Raw genomic sequence first — 6,377 nt, forward strand, 5'->3', positions numbered from 1 at the left:
ATGAAGCTGCAGTAACGCCGTCAGTCTTGACATGGACGCAACCTCTCGCAATGTAACCAGTATCTCCAGGGCGGCTTCTTCTCTTGTCGCACTTCACGTGAGCCGGCAACATGGCTTCATAAGTTTCCCGTGTGTCAATAGTTTACCATTACCCTCAACTTACAATAAGCCGTGCTCTTTAGATTAACTACTTCATTTCCAAAACTATCTTTATTTTTTCTTAAGCAGCATGTAAACTAACCACACCAGTAATCGACACCCTTTCCTCATTAGAATGGCAGGAAATTTTCAGATGCAAAGAGACGATTCCGCCCTATTTGAACGTTCTTCATTCACTGCGTAAGGAAAAGCGCTCTGTGCTAATCTCGAAAAACTTGACCAGCATCGCCTATGGAATGTGTAGTCACTAAGCCCTAGTTCCTTAGAAGCACCGTTTGTTCGTTGCTCATCAGTTATATCCCTGCTTCCCCCCCCCGCCCCTTTCCTCAGAGCAGCCTACGACACTTGTCTACTTTTCTGACTCAGAGCTCTTTGCTCGCCCTCACTCCCACTGGCTGTCTCCCAATCGGTCACTAAAGCTCTTTCTGAAAATTCCAAACGAATAAGGACGCATTCGTGAACATTGAATTTCTCTACAGTACGTGGCTGATGCGTGGCTGCTGTATAAATTTTCAAACACTATATAGAGAATGTATATTTTGCGCTAAAGAAAAGCACAGGAATACGCCGCTATGTGTCTCATTCACAGGTGTTAAGTGATCTAAATTTCTTAAGCTGTTCCGCAGCGTTTTTATGCGGCTTCAACGTTTGGTGGAGCACCTTACTGCACTTTGTATTTCAGTTTATACTTTCATCGAGACAGTTCTAGACTACTTAACTTTGATGTTAATGTTTCAGGAGGAGTAGCACGTTGTAAATGTAGCTTTTCTTCTTTTTTTTCCCCTCCGTTTTAGAGTCTGAAGCTTCGGTGCTTGTTACAGATTTTGCTCCACCTCTTCACGGATATCGATCCGCTTCGCTCGGCAACCACTTACAAAGTTCCAGTCTCCAAAAATCACGATGAATACTTACAAGCAATCCCGATATTTGTGTTGCCACCAACGCACGATTTCAGGCAACACTGGCTGCTTATGTAGACGACTGGTGCCAGAATGCCACTTCGCCATGAGTGAGATCAATGATTCTGAGGGAAACAGTCGTGTTTAAAAAAAGCAAAAAAAAATGATGTTGCATTTTTTTTTCAGAACACCGAGAGTTGATGTTCTTAGTGTTGCACCTCGGCCCTAAGACGTCGCATTATGATGTAACCTTGCGTCATTGGTTTAAGCCAGCACTTTTTTCCAGTGCACATCGGTGTTGATAACCTGAAAGTAACAGATAGTTACAGCACTATTAATCACGTAGAGTATACACCCTATCCCGTTCACTGAATAAGAGGGAAAGTGAAATATATAGCAACATATTTGCGATAGAAACGCGAGGCGCATCCATTCAGCTGCCTTACAAAATAATATGCAGCGCAAAGGCAGCCGTTCATCACCCATTCAAATCGCATTCTATTTAAGTCAGTGCGTGCGCAAGCATTCATTAAAAGGCCCTTTAATTGTCGCAGTGAGGGCCGTACGCGTCCATTTTCTTGCTGTAAAGTCACCGAGGTATTTCCACCGAGACTAACGTAATGCTAAGCAGCGTGCCGATCATCGTACCGAAGCGACAAAATACTCATGGCAAACGTGGAAATTGACATCTTCAGTATTGTAAATGCGGAGAGCTCGATGAGTCAAGGAATCTAGGAGGTACGCTTTGACAGTATCGGAACAGACTAGAAAACATAGAAAAGCGTGTCAATGAGCACGCGTCGTAGCGTAACAACTACAACTCGAGGCTGCTGTTGGTTTTCAGTGGCGTGCCTGCACAAGCAATCGCAGCGTCTACACGCCGACACGGTAGAAACTTACTCGTGTCTTCATGAAAACTACGTCACCTCTCCCAAAAGTCAACCGCTTTGCTGAACGTCGGATTCTATGAGCATTGCTTTTATTCCCGAGAAGCGCGATAACAAACCACCACCTTTCTCAGAAAGGGTAAGTGGGAGATCGGGAAGGGCAAAGAATAACGACCCATTCTGCTCTCGTGCGGTTGGCGCCGACGAGCGCCGGCGCTCTGCTGGCAGCCTTTCGTGTACGGGGACGTATAGCAGCGGCACCGCGATGCTACGAGCACTCAGCCGCGGCCGCTAGCTGCACTTCTGGTGTTACGACTGTTGGTGCATTACCTTGATGAGGACGTCCTGGTATTCGCGATCCGACAGCTTGTAGCGCGACGGCAGCCGGATATTTGCGCGCTTCAGCACCAGCTCCAGCTCTTCAACGTCGAATATGGGCACCGGGTCGATGTGGTTCTTGAAGATTAGCTGCCCGAGGTATTCCACGTAATGCATTCTGTGGACAGGTAAAGAGAGGCATTGAGCTCGAAATGGCGCATATAATCAGGTAAGCTAGCACGTCTTGAGTGTGCCACGACGAAAATTGTGCGAGATGCACTTGGCGGTATCTGCCGTTGTTAGACGAACAGCAGCAAAGTGAACCAGGTGGGTTTCAATAGTGCTCCATTTCATGCACATGACCTCCACTTGATACTTCTTCCTAGGCGCGCACCATCTCGAGCCATGGGGCATAAGCTTTTATAACATATGCACGCAAGTTATTCCAGTAAATGCTTGGTTTGCCGATGTGTACAATGCCAAATATTATATATATATATATATATATATATATATATATATATATATATATATATATATATATATATATATATATATTTGTAAAGATAACTCTATCACTGGGAAGCAGCGCAGAAGACCGTCATTGCTGCTTCTGGAGAATTTGAGACTCCTGTAAGCAGATTCATTCATAGACCTAGATTTAATTTTACGGGCCATTAAACTTACTGAGGACTACACCGAGAAGAGGCCACCACTACTATAGTTAACGTCACAATAGCGGTACCAACAAAAGAGTTGAGCCTGAATTGCGCGGGCCGCTGTACCATCGAGATCTCATGGTGAATTACATAGGCCTCTTATTTAATACAGTTCGCTTTAAACCTTTGTGTCTGTGGTACAGGATGATCGTTGATGAAAAATACCAAAATGCGGAGCCTTTTTATTTGCGGCTGTAATTCATTATGCTCTCGTTCACAACCAACCCTCGCGAACTTGTCTTCAGTTTCACATATATTCTTGTGGCTTTTTATGGGTACATGAAAACGCAGTCCTGACGTGTTCAGGCCGGATTTCTTCATGAGCTCCATTTCGTAACGAACAATTTAGCTCTGCGTGCTGCGCCCTAACTGCATTTTGAAGCCCGTCAGCGTGGCTGCTTTCAAAGCAGCTGCTGTGATTAAATTTCTCGTCTCGACAAAAATAAAGCATAACGCCACGTGGTCTGAGTCAACTTGCGCTATCACGTGTCGATGGCATATACCTCAATAGTGCATGTTTGCACTAATAAATCGACGACCTCGGTTAAATCCCAGCGACTGCTTTCATCATCCCAGTGTTGTCTGTTCGCTGATGCTTTGATCTCGCTATAACACGTCACAATGAACAATTCGGTGGGTTGGATGAAGTCGCCACGCGGAGGCAGAATTGGTTTTTCGCAACACTATTTCAACGTCGCCTCGTTTCGCAGGACAGATGCTAACGCAACTTTCGTACTACATTATGCACATTACCACAGCAGGTTACTAGATTCTACAAGGCAAGCATTATCACCGGCCATATGTCGGGGCGCTACACAACGCTATTAAAAGCCACCGAGACTTCGGCTTAACACTTTGCTCACCACTGTCTCCAGCCTATCGGCCATACGGCCAGTTCGAAGTATGAAACTATACCCTGCCGAAGACTCTCTTGGCCTATGGTTTGAGCCTGATCGCTGTACTTGAGACAAATATCAATCCATGATTTCATTTTTGGCACTTCCTCGAAGTATTCGTTGAGTCCTTTGTGGCCTGTATGTCAGGTCACAAAGGTCATTCTCACTTTCTTTAGAGATTACCCAGTGGATATTCGAGAGTAATGAGCACGCTTAGTGTTTAATTATTCATTTTTATCTCATAATCATCACTTTAGTATTTTCCTAACAAGGATTGAAAGCTGGGCAAGTTGGTACGGGAACATATTCAGAAAAAACTGCGCAGCAGGCCGAGGCACCAAGAAAGAAATGACGAAAACGAGCGCTCGTTTTCGCCATTTCTTTCTTGGTGCCTCGTCCTGCTGCGCTGTTTTTTCTGAAGATAGTATTTTCCTGTTGCTCCCCTTGCCCCAACTTTGACTAGCTGACTACAGGGCACAGTCCTTCATGCTGACATCGACTTTTTTCTTATGTAAATCAACGTCTTTTCAAATAGTTTGGCAGCGTAATTTATTGCGTTTAGCTGACGCTATGAATTTACCCAAGATAGCTAAATTGCCACACGCTTGTATTTGCATACACCCCCCCTCCCTTCCTTTCTATCTTGTTACGTCGCATATGAACCCGTTCCGAAGTAGCTGATCTGTGCTAGTTAGTTGGATTACACATGCGACGAAAACGGGAAAGAGGATTTAGCAACACGATCTCATTAAGGCGAGAAAAAAAATGGCCATTTGAAGGGCGTCCTTAGTCGATTAGCGTGCGCTGGAAGATTACTCCACAAATCACTGCACCTCATTCGTTCCGTTATGAGTGTTGCATAAATTGATAGGCAGAAACAAAGTAAGTTATAAGAACTTTTGGTTCGAGTAGTTATGTGGAAGATCGACTTCAAGTGCTAAGGAAACCAGTTTCTAAGGATACAGCTGTGTTGGAGCCTGAGTTAAGCCACTGTTAACTACCATCGGCACAAATCCAGAAACGCAACAGCGTACTTGAGTCGTGCTCGACTGATGCGTGTTGGCATTCATGCTCGCAGCACATGCGAGAGGAAACGGACGGAACTCGTCTGCTGAGCACGTCATCCGACAAAGAAGGCTCGTAGAGCGTAGCCTCAGAGATTCCTTCGTTGCCTATACCTGCACAATCCTGCCGTGCCTTCTTCCACCGTTCTACCACATACGTCGTCCTTGAAGCCATCTCTGGTCTCTTTTTGTTCAGGAACTTGGCAGCGGGACGTCTTGACCCAGTGAGCTGGTGGGTCTCGATTGAATGCTACCTTGGTTTCCTGCAAGATGTTAATCGTCGTACATACAAAGATTTAGTAAAAAGAACAGGCACACGGACGAGGCATTGACGACACGCGCATCAAGGCTGCACATTTTAACAAGTGTAAATGTGTATACGTTGGTTGCTTGAAAAGCTGTCATTAACAGTTCGGCATAGCTTCGATGATGCGATTCTCACTCTTTCTACCCTACTGGTTAAATGCTTATTAAAACGTTTCTTGCTAATTGCTTGCACAGTACACATGCTGTTATGATGCACAGTTTATATTCTCTCCTCAAAAGTTCGTGCAACAAAGTAAATTACAGGTTTTGTTCTCGCATTTGCTGAACCAAACAATATACCATGATAAACTGAAGGGCAACTATTGCTTGTTGAAAAAAGAGTCCTAAGTATCACAAGCCGTGAATTCACTTACCAACGTCATTTATTTATTTATTTATTTATTTATTTATTTTTTTATATTTATTTATATTTATTTATTTATTTATATTTATTTATAGATACTGCGATCTTCACTTGAAAGACCATCGCAGGGTGGGAATATAGACAAAAGCTACAGACACGAAACAAACAATCAAGATACATTAAAACAATAAATAAAATGCGATATACACGGTATACTCTGAAACACTATTTGCAATAATTACAATGATAACGTATTATACAATGCAATAATTAGTGAGAGCTTCTGTGAAGCTGTTTTCAAACATGACAGCGTGCTATGTAATGCAATATCAGTTGTAAGTTTATTCCAATCATTGAGAGTTATCGCAAATAAAAGGAATACTTGTAGCGGTTAATCCATGAAGTTTTAGGAGCTATAGTTTACTGTGTCGCTTGTGAGTGGCCATTACCAGAGAGTGCCGAATAATACCTGAAGTGTCAGCATTTAAATGAACCATTAAATAATTGGAAGAAAATCTTAGGGGGCAAAAACAGATTGCAGGCCATTTCTCATTTAATAGGTCAGACACTGACGTCCCACCTGCTAACGTACAGCTGTCTGCTAAACGTGCAGTTAAAAACGTATTAACATTGCCTGGTTCTTCGCCATCTAATGATAAATGTGCTGAATACATAGACCTCTCATTCAGTTTCTCTCTTCTTTGATGTACATAAGGCTCGATAATTTCATGCACTGTGATCCAGCGAGATAAACGTTTACACCAC

At 43.5% G+C, this 6,377-nt stretch overlaps 1 long non-coding RNA gene across 1 annotated transcript; it reads right to left on the reverse strand.

The window, feature by feature from the left end:
* Window positions 1-1,217: 1,217 nt before the first annotated feature.
* On the reverse strand, window positions 1,218-5,216 carry LOC119378470 (uncharacterized). Its single transcript, XR_005181007.2, has 3 exons — window positions 5,057-5,216; window positions 2,276-2,441; window positions 1,218-1,364 (listed from the first exon to the last, which is right to left on the reverse strand). It is a non-coding gene; the product is annotated as an uncharacterized LOC119378470 (long non-coding RNA).
* Window positions 5,217-6,377: the final 1,161 nt, after the last annotated feature.

Source organism: Rhipicephalus sanguineus, unplaced genomic scaffold, assembly GCF_013339695.2.
Source record: "Rhipicephalus sanguineus isolate Rsan-2018 unplaced genomic scaffold, BIME_Rsan_1.4 Seq842, whole genome shotgun sequence".
Lineage (NCBI taxonomy): Eukaryota > Metazoa > Arthropoda > Arachnida > Ixodida > Ixodidae > Rhipicephalus > Rhipicephalus sanguineus.